General features: G+C 54.7%; 1 long non-coding RNA gene across 2 annotated transcripts in view; it reads left to right on the forward strand.

Annotated features, from left to right (window-relative positions):
- The window catches only part of LOC117310429 (uncharacterized), a 36,261-nt gene extending 20,853 nt beyond the window's left edge, over window positions 1–15,408 (forward strand). Inside the window, exons 1-4 of one of the 2 annotated variants that reach the window (XR_012330229.1) lie at window positions 818–871; window positions 3,032–3,145; window positions 5,984–6,103; window positions 15,122–15,408. This is a non-coding gene — a long non-coding RNA (uncharacterized lncRNA). Of the gene's footprint in view, window positions 1–817; window positions 872–3,031; window positions 3,146–5,983; window positions 6,104–15,121 lie in introns of those variants that run through there. The other variant, XR_012330230.1, reaches the window with a different exon arrangement.
- The last annotated feature ends 1,802 nt before the right edge of the window (window positions 15,409–17,210 follow it).

A 17,210-nucleotide genomic window follows, 5' to 3' on the forward strand; every position in this document is an offset into this window, starting at 1 on the left:
TTACCAAAAGTAGAATGAATGAATGAATGAATGAAAAACCAGGGGTATTAGGTAGAGGGTTCAGGTCTGGGGAAGAGGAGACCTGGGTTCTGGACTTGACTTTTTGGCTGACTTGCTGGGTTGACCCTGACCCTCACTGGGCCTCAGTCTTTCCATCTGTACAATGGGCCTTTCAAGCTCTGTGATTCTGTGACTGTGTTGACCAGAGCAGGCACTTGTCTCTATCTCTCTCTCTTATACACACACACACACACACACACACACACACACACACACACACACACACACACACACTTGCATATACACATGCCAGTACTATCCTCTTTGATCACAGTGTTCGCTGAGCACCTACTGGTGCCAGCCCCCCATAGTACTGAAGCCACTTCAGCAGCATCCTGAAGTAGCTGTTTCTGTGGAAGTCTCATATTCCCCGGGGCATGTGTTAATTCTGTTGAAGACGCAGGCATCTGATTCCCAGGGCTCCCTGGGCTCCACTGAGGGGGTAAGGAGCCAGGAGGGCAGGTTGGAAGCACCTCCCCCCACCACCACCTCTGCCATGGTCCCCATCACCCCCCTGGGCTGTGAGGCCTGCAGCTGGGATTTCATGTTCTTTCTAGGACTCAGCACACAGGCAGGCCCCGTGTCCAGGAGAGCTCACGGCTCCCACTGTGTCTCCTCCCCTGCCCCAAATCATTGTCATGCTCTGCCTGTGGTTGCATTTCCATAGCAACTCCTTGTGATGCCACCGTGGAGAGTGGGAGCTTCAGGAAGGTTTGGGAAGAAGGGATCAGGAGGCCCATTCATTATCATGGAACATGGCAGCTGGGTGCTTGGAGAGGAGCTGTGACTATGTTTTGTCCTGCCAGCTCAGGTGGAAATGGGCTCAGGGCTGCCAGCCAGGTGGTCCGGAGGCCTGCCCGGGACAGGGCTTTGCTGACTTGTGCCAGTCTACTGGGAGCCAGCTTGGGTGTCCACTCAGGGTACCCCTGCCTGGATAGACCTGGCTTGGAGGACCCAGGCCTGAGGAACTGCCCAGGCTCTGGCTACCCCTCTCTCCCAGGCTAGCATCACTATGTCCTGTCCTGTCCTGTCCTCCAGGGTCAGCAGCCATTGGGAGGCACCCTGGGGACCTGCTGGCAGCAGGGGGCATAATTTGGGGCTGGTGAACTGTGGGGCTAGGCAGGCCTCTCTTATTGGGTCCACACTGCTTGTGGCTCTGTTGTCAGGAGAGGAAAGCCAAGGTGGACCCTGAAACCGGCCCAATTCTCTGCCTCTTTCTTGGAGGAGAAGTCTACAGCCCATGAAACGCGAAGACTTGCCTTTAGAGAGTCCCTCCAACTTCACCTACCATGTAGCTAGAAATTCCATCTTTGCATGTTAGACTTGAGGGAATGTTGACTTTGGGAGAGACTCAGAGGCCTTTGCCATCTTCCGCCCACGTTATGGCAACTACCTCCAAGCCCCCTCCGTCCACGCGTCCATCCATCCCATCTGGAAGGCCTTGTGAATCCCCCTGGGGACTTAGGCCTGTGTTTTATGGTGCCATGTGGGCAATTAAGAGGAAACGGAGGGGCTTGCCTGGCCTGTCAGGGAAGAAGGGAGCTGCTAACCCTCGTGAGGGCTGCTGGGAGCCAGACCCTATTAGATGCCGACTTTCTGTGTCTCCCTTTCACCATCATGGTTATAGCCACCTCTGGGTGCTACCTGCACTCGCGTTTTCTTAACCCTTGTCTTTGCGTCGACTCACGTTTGAAGGTGGATTACCCAGCGCTCCCCACGCCACACATCCATGAAATCACAGCCGTGATATACTTGTCATTTTTTAAAAAAATACACAGAAATATAAACACACACCTATGAAAATAAAAATGTTTGTCTACATCCCACCTAGAATCCCCTTATGTACCTCCAGCAGCGTGTCCCACGCTTAGAGAATCGCTGATGGGGTTGGAACCTCTTGGCAATAGCTCAGAAAGGGATTTAGGTCTTTATGTGAGAGGGGGATTTGGGTCTTGGTCTGAGAGGCTGAGGAAACTAAGGCTCAGAGGGGGAAGCTTGGCCCAGGGCCACACAGCCAGCAAGTGAGGAAGCTGGGAGTCGACCTGCCTCCTTGGACTTCCAGCCCCAGGCCTGTGTCTCGGGCCCTTGGCAAGGAGACAGGACTCCCTAGTGTCTTCCTCCACTCGTGGAGGGTGGGGGGACGGGGACCTGAGCTGCTCTTGGAGAGTGTTTGGTGAAGGAATGAACTAGAAGAGGCTGGGGAAGGAAGGAGGGGAGGTGGGTGGCTGGGAGCAGAGGGCATCCTTGGGAACCAGGAAGCTGGGGCTCAGGCCCAGGGAGAGGCACCCCTGGTGCTCTGCTGTGCCCGCCCTCAGGGGCCAGCCCCAGGGACTGCTTCCTGGAGCCAGGCTGGGGGGGAGGCAGGCCCTGGTGTTGGCTGGGCACCTGCTGTGCCTCAGGCCGTGCATCCCTTGTCTGCTTGTATCTTCCCAGCAGTCCTGGCGGGAGGGACGGTATCCCCATTTTACGGATGAGGGAAGTGAGGCTCAGGGACTTGACTTTCCTAAGGTCACAGAGCCAGTGGGTGGAGGAGGCATGTTCAGACACCCCCCTCTCTGCCTGCTACCAGAAGCTCCATCATTCCCAGAGCCCCACCTGCCCTAGATGGTGGCATGTGAGTGCATGTGAGTGTCAGTGAGTGAGAGCATGTGTGTGTAAATGCCAGTGTGTGAGTGATATGTGAGTGTGTCAGAGATTAAGTGCATGTGTGTGTACATGTGAGAGCACGTGAGTGTGTATAAGCACAAGTGTGCCAATGAGTGAGGGCACGTGCGAGTGTGCAAGTGTGAGTGTGTTAGCAAGAGGGAGAGTGTGTGTGTGTGTGTGTGTGTGTGTGTGTGTGTGAGATGTGTGAGTGTTTATTGCCCAGCCGGGTGGGAGCAGACTCCCTGTGTGCATGGCCCCCCGCTGCTCCCCAGAACTGCCCTCTGCTGCTCCGCTCTGGCTGACGGCCCATCTCCTTTTCCCACAGCCTCCTGCTCCCACAGGCCCTGAGGCTCCTGTGCCCACAGGCAAAGAGAGAGACCGAGTCAAACCAGGCTGATCCCCCAGCAGCTGCACTCCCCAAACGCCTGCCCGACCTGAGGTAAGAAGCTGCTCTGGGCCGCTGGGAGAGCGGGGCTGGCGTGGGCCATGGGGGGTGGATATGGTGTCCCCAAGGGAGAGGCTGTGGGAAGGCCATCGAGGGGCAGTCTTTCCGGGGGTTGTTCCCATCTCTCCATCCCCACGTGAGTTCAAGTCCAGGAGGTTTGATTTGGCTGGGCCACCTCCCAGTAGTGCTTTTGCTGCGGCAGGGCCCTGGGAGCCAGCTCAGAAGCCGGGGGCATTATTCTGAGTGACGCGGTCTCACGGGCGTGCCGGCTGCTGGGTTCCCGCGCGGCATGGCATGTCTCTAATGGGATGAGCTGAAGGGCTCTGTCCTTGGTTCTGTCCCATCGTTGACCAAATGTGTGCATGACTCTAGGTCAGGAGGGAGTGGGAACGTGCGGACGGAGACAATCAGGGTCCAGGAAACTGTCAAGAGGCTGGCAGTGGCTCCAACGTGTGGAATTTAATGGGGCTCCGAGCCAGAATCAGTGTGTGGGTGCCCACACCTTCAGGGCAGGATGAGGCTCAGCCCCAGGTGTGTGCCTGTGACAAGCACTGGGGGCCAGGTGACCTTGGCTCCGTGTGAGCAGAGTAGATGGCCTCTTGGACTGTATTACAAGGAGCAGGGCACCCAGAATGTGGGAGGTGACAGGCCTTCCCACTCTGTGTCTCACGGGAGGGGATGTGGAGAAACTATAGCAAGTCCCAAAGAGGTGGTAGATGGGGAAGGAGGGGAGCTTGGGTTGCTGCCTTGCCTGTGACTTTGAACAGGTGACTTCCACCCTTTTTCCCGGCCAGTGCTTTGTTCTGGACAGGCCTCTGGGACCCCTGAGAAAGTTTGCTATACAGAAGGAGCACTGGGGGAGGGCTCAGGGCAGCAGTCTGGACTGGAATGTTAACCCCATTTTTCAGAGAGAGAAGAATTCACGGCTCAGCAGGGCAGTGGGCCTCGACCCCTTCTGCTGAAGGACTGGGTGACAGTCGTGGTATGGCTGCGGCTCAGCCGACACCGTCCTCCCACTCAGGAGGCCGCGGGGTGTGGCAGGGAGCAGACGGCTGGGTTTCCTTCCTGGGTGCTAGGGCTCGTTTTGAAGTCCAGTTACCTCCATCAACATATTCCTGCTAATCAGTCAGCCCCTGGTGGAATGAGCAGCTGATTAGCCCCTCCAGTTTAACCTGTAATTGCTGCTGGGAGATGGGGAGAGAGGATGTGGTCAGGGTTATCTGCAAGGCAGCCAGGGGTGATGGGAGGACTGGGGGCAGGGGCGTCAGGGAGGCGGTGGCTGGGCCCTGCCCCCCGCCCCCCACTTCCCCATCAGGGGCTGCAGCAGCCTTCCCGCTGGCTAGGCGACAGTGTGAGGCACCAGGAAGCTCAGTGGGCAGGGAGACAGGGGAACTAACAGGGGCCCCTCTCAGCTGGGGGGCTGGAGAGCCCTGAAGAAGGGCTGCCTGAGCTGAGCCTGGAAGGCTGTAGGATTCATTTAAAATGTTCTGTTTTTCTGATAATAAAAAAGCCTGCATTTCTCCATAGAAAATGTGAACACTTGGGTGTTTTACCTGTCAGTCTTTTACAAAATACATATTTATATCATAATTGGGATCAAACTGCACTGTTTTCTAACCTGCCTTTTGCACTTAATACTATACTAAGATCATTTTCCCATCATTAAATACTCTTCTGTAATGTGATTATTTATTTATTTATTTATGGCTGTGTTGGGTCTTCGTTTCTGTGCGAGGGCTTTCTCTAGTTGTGGCAAGTGGGGGCCACTCTTCATCGCAGTGCGCGGGCCTCTCACTATCGTGGCCTCTCTTGTTGCGGAGCACAGGCTCCAGACGCGCAGGCTCAGCGGCCATGGCTCACGGGCCTAGTTGCTCCGCGGCATGTGGGATCCTCCCGGACCAGGGCTCGAACCCGTGTCCCCTGCATTAGCAGGCAGATTCTCAACCACTGCGCCACCAGGGAAGCCCTGTAATGTGATTTTTTATGGCAGTGTAATGTTCCAGCCTGTGTAGCATGTTTAACCAATTCTCTGTGGTAGGGTTTGATTGTTTCCCGTGGTGTGTCATCATAAAGAATGCCTGGATGAACAAGATGACGTATGTAGAGTTATGATGGGTGGAAAAGGATTGGGGGAGGAGGAGGGTCCAGGCTAATCAGAGGTATAGAGGTGGGGGACTTTGGAGTGTTTGTGGAGTGAGGTGCCCAGGAGGGGGGCAGGGCTGGTCACCGGGAGCCTTCGAGACCTGCTGAGGAGTTGAGACTTGACTAAGCAAAGCCCTGGAGGGAGCTCAGGTCTTTCTTTGCCGTCTCCTGCCTCCTCTGGCTGCTCCTGTGGTCGGAGGGGAGGGGGCAGGTTGGTGGAGTGGGGAAGGGCAGATGCGGCTGGGGGTCCCAGATGCCACAGCCCTTGACCTCTCACTCCCTGGAGGGATCAATGGCATTTAACTCAAGCCCCCCTCTCTCTCTGGTGAGCCCTGCCCAGGTCTCATTGCAGGAGGGACACACACACCAGCTCTGAACACTTACTGACTTCTGAATCAGTGCTGCAGCTCAGACAGGCCTCCCTTCTTCCCCTTGGTGGAGGGTGGGAGGTGGCCCATGACCTTGGAGAGCCAGGAAGGGAGGCTGGGGGTGGGGTGTCTCTTCCAGGAAGCTTCCCTGACCTCTGGGCCCATCTGGTGGCCCCCTCCCAGTCCTCATTTCCCCGTGCACGTGTGTTCACACCAGCACTGCTCACACGCTGGGCGGGATTACCTATGGGCGTGGGTCTTTCTCCCCACGGACCTCAGGGCAGACCTAGCCTGATTTGCCCCTCTGTTCCCTTTATACCAGGTGCTGCACAAATGCTTACTGAAGTCATTCATTCATTCCATGGCTCATTCATCATTCGACACATACTTATCGAACACCTGCTGCGTATTAGGCACTGTTCTATGTGCCCAGCATTCACAGGTGAATAAGTTAGACCAGGTCATTGCCCTCATAGAGCTTAAATTCTCACAGAGTAGACAGAAAATGACCAGAGAAGTAAATTCATAATAAAGGTTAGGGAATAATAAGAGGCGTGGAGAAAAATAAGGCTGGAAAAGGGAGAGAGCATGCGGGAGAGCTGTTCTCTGCAGGGTGGTCTGGGAAATGCCTCTCAGCTGAGCTGCCCTGTGAGCAGAGATCTGAGGAGAGGGAAGAGGCCCCTGGAGGTCTGGATAGGCTCTGAGCAGGGAGCAGCCGGTGGGGAAGAAGGGCTGAGAAATGGGCTTGCGGGGCCTCTTGTTAGAGAGTGTGAATGGAGGTTATTCATGGCTCACAGGCTCCCTCTCACAGCCTCATGGGGAAAAAACTGGGGAGGGGGTTGTGGGTCGGGGGCAAGAGTAGAAGCTGGTAGGCCCATGCGGAGGCCCCAGCATCAGTCCGGAGAGAGCTGGCGGACTGGGCCTGGGTGGGGAGGAGTGGCTGAGGGTAGGAGACTGAAGGGGTACTGAAGGATGGACTGTGGGCTGTGAGGGGTCAGAGCCTGAGAACAGGGTGGCTGGTAGAGCCTTTGACTGAGCTGAGCTCAGGGGGCCAAGGATGAATTTGGAAGGGAAAGGAAGAGTCCTGTTTGGAAGTGGTATGTTTGAGATGCCAGTATCCACGTGGAGGGGATGCACAGACCGTGGGTTTGTACAGCTGCAGCTGAGGGCAGAGGCTGGGGTGGGCATGTAAATGAAGGAGTTGTCAGCAGTCTGACCCAGGGTGGGGGTGTGGGGGGGAAGGGTGTGTGTAAAGCCTCAGACCCTGGGGACTTCCCTGGTGGCGCAGTGGTTGAGAATCCGCCTGCCAATGCAGGGGACATGGGTTCGAGCCCTGGTCTGGGAAGATCCCACATGCTGCTGAGCAACTAAGCCCGTGTGCCACAACTACTGAGCCTGCGCTCTAGAGCCCGCGAGCCACAACTACTGAAGCCCGCGTGTCTAGAGCCCGTGTTCCGCAACAAAGAGAAGCCACTGCAATGAAAAGCCCGCTCACCGCAGTGAAGACCCAACACAGCCAAAAATAAATAAATAAATAACGACACAAATAAATAAATAAATTTATTTTTTAAAAAAAAAGATAAAAAATAAAGCCTCAGAGCCTGGACAAGATCATGTAGAGGAGGAATCTGGGCCTTACTGCTTAGAGATCCAGCCCATGGGGGCTCCTTGCCCATGGGTGGGCCTGTCACCCCAGGCTTGCAGACAAGCTGTGTAGATTTACCAGCCTGGAGAAACTGCTGTCAGCTCACCCTCCCTAGGTCTTCTGTAACCACAAACTGGGTGGTTTATTTCTCATAGTTCTAGAGGCTAGAAGTCTGAAATCAAGGTGTCAGCAGGGTTGGTTCCTTCTGAGGGCTGTGAGGGAGGATCTATTCCAGGCTTTTCTCCTTGGCTTATAGATGGTCATCTTCCCCCTGTGTCTCTTCACATGGCGTTCTCCCTGGGTATGTGTATGTCCAAATTTCCCTTCTTCTCAGGACACCAGCCATACTGGTTGGCCATACCCACCCTACTCCAGTATGACCTCATCCTAATTAGTTAATTACACCTGCAATGATCCCATTTCCAGATAAGCTCACATTCTGAGGTACTGGGGTTTAGAAATTCAACATATAAATTTGAGGGGCAAAACTCAACTGGTAACAGCATGCGACTAGCCTGGGATTTCCAGAGCAGTGAACAGTGGACCAGGAAGCCCTGGTGGTGGTGAGCATCTCATGCCTTGAGGTATACAAGGTAGTGCTGAGGCTGCCCTGAACTGTCAGGAATGGAGAGAGGAGATTCCTACCCCAGGGCTTCCTGGTGTTTGTTTCAGGCCGGGTTTTTTTTTTTTTTTTTTTTTTTGCGGTATGCTGGCCTCTCACCGTTGTGGCCTCTCCTGTCGCGGAGCACAGGCTCCGGACGCGCAGGCTCAGCGGCCATGGCTCACGGGCCTAGCCGCTCCGCGGCATGTGGGATCTTCCCGGACCTGGGCACGAACCTGTGTCCCCTGCATCGGCAGACAGACTCTCAACCACTGCGCCACCAGGGAAGCCCTCAGGCCGGGGTTTTAATTGGGGCCCAGGAACATGGTACCTGGTGTGTGACGGTAACAACCCAGTCCCTGTACAGTCAGGGTGGAAGGCAGGTACGCACAGTCGGGACTGGAGGAGGAATTCCCTGGCCTCTGCACTCCCTAGCTGGGTCACCTGGGGCAGTTGCTTTCACTTCTGAGCCTCAGTCTACCTTGACTGTGAACCAGGGACCATCTTGCCTGCTTGTTTTTGTCACAGGCCTCTGGTGAGGCTCGAAGGAGAGAACCACTGGGAAAGTGCTTTCCTTTTGCAGAGATTTCTTAAGTGCGGGCTGTTTGCTAGGCTCTGTGCTGTCCCCAGGAACCCAGAGATGAGACGGTTATGGCCCTGGTCTTCAAGGAGCGCACAGGCCATGGAGGCGGGTGGGCGGGTGAAGGTGGCACTTTAGGTTATGCCCACTCTGGGGTCAGACTGCCTGGAATCCAGTCCCAGCTCTGCCTCTCACTAATGGTGTAAATTTAGGCCATTTACTTAAGCTCTCTGGGCCTCAGTCTCTTCATCAGTAGATTGGGAGTAATAATAGCATTGACCTTGTATGGATTAAGTCGGTTGGTGCACATAAGGGCTTAGAGCGATGTCTGGAACATAGTAAGTGCTCAATAAATATAATTTAAAGTCATCAGCTACAGGACAGTGTGATAGAGGACAGCAGAGGAGGTTATGGGGAGATGTGCATCGAGAGTCTGGCTCTGGGAACCCGACAGACGCAGTCCCTGCCCTGTCTGGGTGCCCTGTCACCCTAGTAACCCCTCAGTCATCTGCCACCCTTTGTGTGGATGGTGAGGGGGGTATGGGGCAGGCATGCCCAAAGGGAGAGGTCAAGGCCTTCGCACAGTCTTAGCTGGGGGTCCGGGGGGTGGGGTCTGTGCAAGTTGGGGGGCAGCTGCCACTTCTGCCTCTGCCGCCTTGGGCGCTGTGCCGTTCGGGACAGGGTGCCTGGGGTGTTTGGCTTTGTTAGTCTTTGTTTTTAGTCCACAGTTTTCATAGGTTTTGGGGAGAGGAGATGGTGGGGAAGCAAAATTAAAATTCTTCTTTGAGAAGTTAACAACTTCCCAATTAAAGGATTCTTATTTGCGAGATGCCTTAGAGCCCTTTTCAATCAAGAGGCTCTTCTGAATAATAAAAGGTGCTTGAGCTGGGCTTGGAGAGAGACAGAGTGGAGCCTGAGCTGCAGATGAGAAGGTGGGGGACACTGAAGACGGGTGCCCCCAGCCTTGAGAATGATGGTTGTGTGTGATGGGGGTGGGGTGCAGCTCCTTTCTGCTCAGCGGTGGAGATGGAGATTGGCATGGGGAGGGCAAAGGGGGAAACTGTCCTTACCTCCACCCCTTGCAGCCCTTATGCCCCTCTGGCTCTAGCCTGAACGCCACACACTGGTGCCTTCTACTGTGAACCCTCTGTCCTCTTCCACTCAGGCCAGGAGAGAGTTGGGAGGAGGCTGGGGTGTGGTGATGACAGTCTGTAATGGTGAACAGGACCTGACCTTGTGCTCAGGAGCAGACAGTTTGCAGAGGGGGCAGCACCTCTTGGCTTCTGAGACCTCGGGCTCCGTGGTAACATCCTGGGTGTGGTTTTGTAGCTGTTTGGTGGGTGTGTCCACCTGCCTTTCAGCTTGGCACCCCTACTCAGTGCTACACAGCTGGTTTCCTGGGAGACCAGATCTGTCCTGCTTGGAGCTGAATGTCTGCTGGGTGTCTCAGGAGAGCTGCATCCTCAGATCCTGCTGGGATAAGACAGCCTAGTTTCCCTGAATGTCTAGAATGTGGAGGCCTCTATTTCCTGAACCCCACTTACAGATGAGGGAGCAGTGATGTAAAGTGACCCCTAGACGCAGAGAGGGGTGCTTGCTAAAAAGGGGCTTCTCTTCCCATGTCCCCTGAGGTCTTCCAGGTCACTGAGCAGAGAGGAGTTGGAGGGGACGTTGGCCAAGGCCTTTCCCTCAGCGGGCGGTCCAGGCCTTTACCCCAGTCCCCACAGGGTCCGCCCCTAGGACCTGTCAAGATCATTTGAGGAGACCGTGCCACAGGTGGCTCTGCTGTCCAGGTGGTGTGGAGGATGGCAGGAGTGTTTTCAGTCTGCACCTGCTTTCCTACCCTCCCCCCACATGTCCTACTTTCCGGGAGCCACCGCAGCAAGGCTGTCTGTGTAAATACCCAGAACCGTGAGAGCCAGGCCCCTCCAAAAGGTCGATCAACCGTGCAAGTGCTCCCTGGAGTCCTGGGGTTGGGCCGATAATTGGGAGCAGGTGATGTGCTGGTTGGGGACAGGGAGGGCCATCCAGCAGCCTGGGGAGGGGAGGGCACCAGGGTGGGAAGGCTGGTCTACAGACCCCATGAGGGGGGTCTTGATCAGGCCCTCTGACCAGGTTGGGAGCGGAGAGACTTTGGATTCAAGTTCCAGTGCTGCCGCTTAACAGTTTGTGTGGCCTTGAGAAGTGACCCTGCCTCTCTGGATCCCAGTTTCCTCCTGGGTGACACAGATAACGGTGGAGCCGAGGTGCTGAGGGTCGCACGGGGTAGCGTGTGTGAATTGCAGGGCTGGTGGGTCATGTCAGTGGAATGTGGATTTGTGGACTCTGTCATTTTCTTGGCCGCACCATGCGGCTTGTGGGATCTTAGTTCCCTGACCGGGGATGGAACCCACCCCCTTGGCAGTGAAAGCGCAGAGTCCTAACCACTGGACCACCAGGGAATTTCCTGGACTGTGTCTTAACAGCACCATTTGGTGGGGCTGGTTCACATGCCAGCCCTGTTGCTTTGGTAGGTGCTTCACTTCTCTTAGCTTCAGTTTCTCCATCAGCTCAATGGGCATGATGAGACCTATTCACAGAGGTGTGTGCTCCATCAGTGGGAGTCTTCTACACCCTTCCCTCTGAATCATTTAATGAGCACATCCTTCCTGAGTGCCCAGTGGTACTGGGCTTGGTGGCCACGAAATGAGTAGGTGACATAGTTCCTGCTTTTGGGTAGCAATGTGAACTTAGCGGGACTGAGGAGAAATGCTGGGAGTACAGGAAAGGGAAGGAGATGAGGGCTGGAGAAGTCAGGGAGGGCTTCCTGGAGGAAGCTGGACCTTAGTGTTCAGGAAGATTTGGGGAAGGAGGTGGGGCAGGGAGAAATGTAGAGAGGGCAGGCCTGGTTGGGCGAGCACAGACCAGGAAGGGGATGGTAATGGGGGTGGGGAGTGGGGGGTGGGAGGGGGTTGCAGTCAGAGCCCAGAGAAGTCCCAGCCCTGGACCCCTGGTGGTGGTGGGGGACTAGAAATTGGGAGTGGGACAGCTATCTCTTGATTTAGGGCAGGGGGCAGCAAACATGCAGCCTGAATCCCAGCACAGAGCCTGGCATGGGATGGGGCCTGTGGCGGGGGGCAGGGGTTCACTGTGTACATACAGAACTCCCCAGGCCCCAGGGCCTCGGGTGGGAGGTATGGAGGCTTTGTGCAAGGCCTGGGAGGAGGCTGGTGGCAGATACCCAGACTGGCGGGATGGGCCTGCGGAGAGGCTCTGGCTGGAGGTGCCGCAGCCTGAGGGCAGCCTCAAGCCTGGATTAAGGAACCAGGGGGTCTGGCTTCTTGAGGGCCACAAGACTGAGAGATGGAGAAGTGGGAGGGGTCTGTGGTGGGTTGGGAGGGCCAGGAGAGTAATTCTTATTGAGCACCCACTGTGTGCCAGGCCCTGAGTCAGACTTGCTCTGAACTTGGGCTTGCACAGCAGCCCAGAGACGGGGTGGCACTTAACTCTTCCTGAGGAGTTGGAAGCTAGGCTCAGAGAGGCTGATGACTCACCTGCCCCAGGTCATTTCAGATCTGAACTCCAAACTTTTATTTTATTTAAAAAATTTTTTTGGAATATAGTTGATGAACTCCAAACTTTTAGCTTTTTCAGTGGCCCCACACTACTGCCCAGGGCTGTGGGTTTTAGAGGTGATGATCTCCCAGATTTCTCTGGGTGGGCTCAGTAGAGGGACACCCAAATATGCAGTCTTCCTTGACTTTGCCTCTCTTGGGGAGGCTCAGAGAGGTCGAGGGTGTGCCCCAATGCCACACAGCACTGAGGTCTGCAGTCCCTGGCTCCCCGGAGAGGAGGTGCTCTGCTCCCCTCCTCTAGAGGGTCTGGTGGCCCCTGCCAGGCCCTTCCAGATCTGAGGACAGAGGTAATCTTTCCAGCCACAAGCCTACTCATGTGTCTTAGCCACTGAAGCAGGCTTTAAAATCTCAGCCCCAGATTAAAACCTATGAGTGCTTGAAAACAATGAAAAATTTCCCTAATAAAAGAGGAGGCACACTCAGGTGTGCCCTAAATGAATGGAGTGACTTCCGGGATTAATCCAGGATGTATGGGAGGGCACCCAGCTAGGAAAAGTGTGCGATGGATATTGTAACCAATTGTTTGCTGGCGAGAGGAATAATTCTTAACGTGCGTGGCTGCAAGCGGAAGGCACCTTGGCTCTTCGCAGCGGCGTCCCTCATTTGCTGGACCTGAGCGGGGTCTCTGCTAGGGCGGCCTTACCTCTAGGCCTCTGGACCTTCAGTGATGACCTTCCAAACCCAGAAGCCAGTCTGAGTGGGAGTGCGTGTGCCCCGAGCCTGTCCTTAGAACCCCGCCCCAGGGCCTTTGGAGTCCTGCCACCTCCCCCTGCTCTGTGCCCTTGGCCCGGGGGACAGGGCTGTGTTTGCTAAGTGGTATTCCTCCTCCCCTGCTGCGTGGGCCAACTCTTCTCAGATTTCCTGACTCTCAGGCCTGCCCATTCCTCCCCTTTAGACTATCCTGGGAAGTCTCTGCACAGACTTGCTCTCAGGCTGCCTCAGTTTACCTGTCCAGGGCTTGGGCCACTGCCTCTTCCCCAGCTCCCTAGCCTCAGGCATGGGGGTTGGGGTGGGAGCCACGTCTTTCTCCTTGGCCAGCACTCCCAGCCTCCTGAAGTGTCTTTGTGCTGAACCTGGGGGAATGGGAGGCTAAGCCAGTTCACATGGGGAACATAAAGGAACACAACCACCAAGGCACAAATGACAGACAGGCCTCCTGTGCTCCACTCCCCACTCCCAGCCAGTGGGGGTGGGGTAACCAGCACAGGGGCAAGAGCCCTGATTTCTGGGGGCAAGTCTGCATTTAGTCCTAGCTCCCCACTTTCCAACTATGGGACCCAGACAGCACGCATAACCTTTCCTGCTTCCTCATCTGTAAGAGATGGGATCTTTTTATCATCATCATCGTCTCATATATTTTTTTAAAAATTTATTTATTTTAATTAATTAATTAATTAATTTTGGCTGCATTGGGTCTTCGTTGCTGCGCGTGGGCTTTCTCTAGTTGCGGCGAGCTGGGCCTACTCTTCGTTGTGGTGCCCGGGCTTCTCATTGCGGTGGCTTCTCTTGTTGTGGAGCACAGGCTCTAGGCACGAGGGCTTCAGTAGTTGTGGCACGGGAGCTTCAGTAGTTCCCGCTCATGGGCTCTAGAGCGCAGGCTCAGTAGTTGTGGTGCATGGGCTTAGTTGCTCCAAGGCATGTGGGATCTTCCCGGACCAGGGCTTGAACCCGTGTCCCCTGCATTGGCAGGCGGATTCTTAACCACTGCACTACCAGGGAAATCCCTCATCTCATATTTTTGAAAACAAGATCTCATTCACCCACAGAACAGTCCTAGGAGATGGGTCCTGTTATTATCCCCATTATGCAGATGAGGAAACTGAGGCTCAGAGAGGTCAAACAAGTTGCACAGAGTGGCGGGACCAGGACTCAGGCCTGAGTCTCAGGTCTGTAACTGCTTCATGAAATTGTTTAGAGAAAAGGTCCCGGATCATAGGTGCTGCTCCGTAAACCTCATCCCTACCCATTCCCTTTTCTCAGTTGAAGAGGTGCTGACACCCTTCAGAGGCTGGGACAGAAGACAATGGGAACAGGAGGCCCTGGCCCCCTTCTCACTAACCCCTCTGGCTTAGAGCTGACCTGTCTTTTCATTCATTCATTCATTCATTCAAGTGTTTATAAAATACCTCCTAAGTACCAGGTGCTATTTCTAGGTTCTGTGGATAGAGGAAAGTTATACATGCTTCACCTGCCCTCAGATGGTTTCCATTCTTGTGGGAATGGCAGTGAGCCAAACCTCAGATAATTTCAATACTGTCAGACTGTGATGATTTTGGGAGGGAAGTAAACAGGGCCATGAAACAGGGAGTGGCTGGGATGGGCTGAGTGGCTTTGGAGGGGGAGGGATCCAGGCAGGACTTTCTGAAGAGGTGACCTCAAGTCTGAGAAGAAATGGCATTCCAGGTGCCTGAAGAGAAAGACTAAGGCCTGGAAATGGGAAGGAGCTGGGTGTGTGTGAAGACCAGGAGGAAGACAGCACACTGGTGGATAGGGAAGGAGGGAGAGGGGAGGCCCTACCAGTAGCAGGTTTTATTCGGAGCACTGGGGGGTGGGGGAAGCTCTGGAGAGAGCTAAGCAGGAGAGTGACAGGATCTGATGTGCTTTTCAAATTCCGTTCTGGCCACGGGGAGAGAATGGATTAGAGCCAGTGGCAGGGAAAGCAGGGAGCCTGGTGGGCAGGTGGGTGCAGGATCTGGAGGGGAGCCGTGGGGTCACAGTGGGGAGGAAGGTGGACTCGGGATGGTGAGAAATGGATGGAAGGGGAGCTGCTGGAGATGGGCCGTGTGGGGGGAAGGCTGAGAGTCCAGGTCTGGGGAGGTCAACTTGGCCTGAGTGGCCCCACTTCCGAGATAGGATTCTGGGCCAGGCAGAAGCGTGACAATCCTCATTTGGACTTGCTGGGTTCAGGTGCCGAGGAACTGTCCAGTGGAGCATCATTCCCTCAGGCCCTGTGGGGACCTACTGCGTGTCTCTAGACACTCTCAAAATGACTTCTTGCATCTCTTTATACTCGTTCCAAGGTCAAACACGTTGGGTCATCTCATTGCCAAGTCCAGTTTTCAGATGAGGAAACTGAGGGGCTCTTATCTCACTTCAGTCCCTGAACTGCACACTGCCTCCCTCTAGACCCCCGGCGTCGACACTGAGAGGAGACAGCAAGAACAGGAGTGATACTTCATAGGAAGGTGGCAGGAAAACTCTGGGAGCCGGGCATCATCTCCTGCTGACGCCTGGGGCGTGTGTGTGTAAGCGAGCACGCGCATGCGTCAGGCCCATTAACAAACAGAGAAATAAATTAACAAGTATTCAACCCACCAAATGTTCCTTCTGTTCTGTATAATAGAGCATGCGAACGTAATTTTCCCCTGGAGCAAATTGCTACAGCTGAACCTGCTCCTCATTTTCCTCCAAAAACTGCTTAAAATTCTGGAACGCTTGTTGATTTCAGGTCCTTTCCCTTTCTGCCTCCTGTCCCCACCCCCCAGGCTGCTTCCCTCCACCTTCCTTGTGCCAGGCCTCAGAGGAGCCAGATTGTCACAGAGCAAGAGTCCCCGCCCTGCAGATGGGAGGATCCTGGGGGGCAGCGGCTCAGGCCGGGGGGCGGGGCCTGTATGTGCGGTGAGGGGCTTTTGGAGTGCTGAGCGTGAACAAAATGCCCAGGGCTGGCAGAAAGGACCAGCGGCTTCCCACTGAGCCCTGCCACAGTTGTGCTGTGTGACCTTGGGCAAATCACTGCCCTTTCTGGGCTTTAGTTTCCCTGGCAAAGTGAGGCTGACCGTGCCTGCCATCCCACGGGATCACACCTTGAGGTGTACAGAGTGCTGTGTAAATGAGAGCCACCTCCTTCTGAGGACACCACGAGCAGGGAATGGGCGCCCCCCTTATCCCACTCCCAGGCCCTTCTAAGGAGCCTCTAGATTCAGGGTCTCCTGCCCTGTTTCTGAAATCCTCTAGGGCACTTCTAATTTTCTTAAAGCAAATTAATTTTAATCCACTTTAATTAAACATGTTTTATAAAAATGTATATTTATTTATAGACCTTTCTTTCTCTGCATATCCTGATCATTTCTGTCATTCAGAGTCCAGCCCAGGTCTCCATGTGCAGGCAACCCCCTTAGGGGTGGGATCCTGAGTTGGGGGGAGGCCCTTTCACGTTGACTACTGGTTGGCTCGGGCCAGGCTGAGTTACCTTTCATGGTGGCAGAAGGGGGATGCGGGTATCCGGTGCTCAGGAACCATAACATAACTTCCTACCCCTGTCTTGAGGGGTCTGGCTATACTTTATGGAAGATGCAAAGTTCCATCAATCCTGCAACTACCTCTGTGCTCCTCAGCAGAGGAATTAAACCGTAAAGAAACTGCTGAGACTTTGCAGGCCAGATGAAGGAGGGCCTTGGCTGGGGTCTGCTGTGTGACCACAGGGCCAGCCAGCCAGGATCTGAGCTGTCTTCAAGCCCTAGGATGGCCCCAAACCTTGTCTCCTCCAGGAAGCTCTCCTTGACTTTGACATTTGTCTTAGTCTGCTTGACTGCTGTAACAAAATACTGGGTGGCTATAACATAGGCTAGGTGGCTTAAACAACAGAAATTAATTTTCTCACAGTTCTGGACGCTGGAAGTCCGAGACCAGGATGCCAGCACAGTCAGATTCTGGTGAGAGTAATCTCTGTGGCTTGCAATGGCTACCTTCTCAATGTGTGCTCACATGGCAGAGGGAGTGAGGAGTGGGGCGTGGAGAGAGGGAGAGAGGGTGAGAGAGGTATTTCTGGTGTCTCTTCTTAGAAGGGCACTAATCTTATTGGATTAAGGCTTCACTCTATGACCTCCTCTAACCTTAGTTATTTCTTTACTCCAAATACAGCCATACTGGGGGTTAGGGCTTCAACATGTGAGCTTTGAGGGATACAATTCCATCCATAATGCCATCCCTGCTCTCCTGTCCCCTGGCTGCATCGAAGCTGCACAGTCTAGAATTTGTTGTAAACTGTTGGCTTTAATTTTCCCCAAGGTCTCCTCCCAGCACAGTCCTGGGCACACTGGGGCCCCATAATGTCACTGTGGCTTGAGCTGCTTCCTGGCTGAGGCCAGAGTTTGAGGGAATTTCCTACTC

Source organism: Tursiops truncatus, chromosome 2 (assembly GCF_011762595.2).
Source record: "Tursiops truncatus isolate mTurTru1 chromosome 2, mTurTru1.mat.Y, whole genome shotgun sequence".
Taxonomy (NCBI): Eukaryota; Metazoa; Chordata; class Mammalia; order Artiodactyla; family Delphinidae; genus Tursiops; species Tursiops truncatus.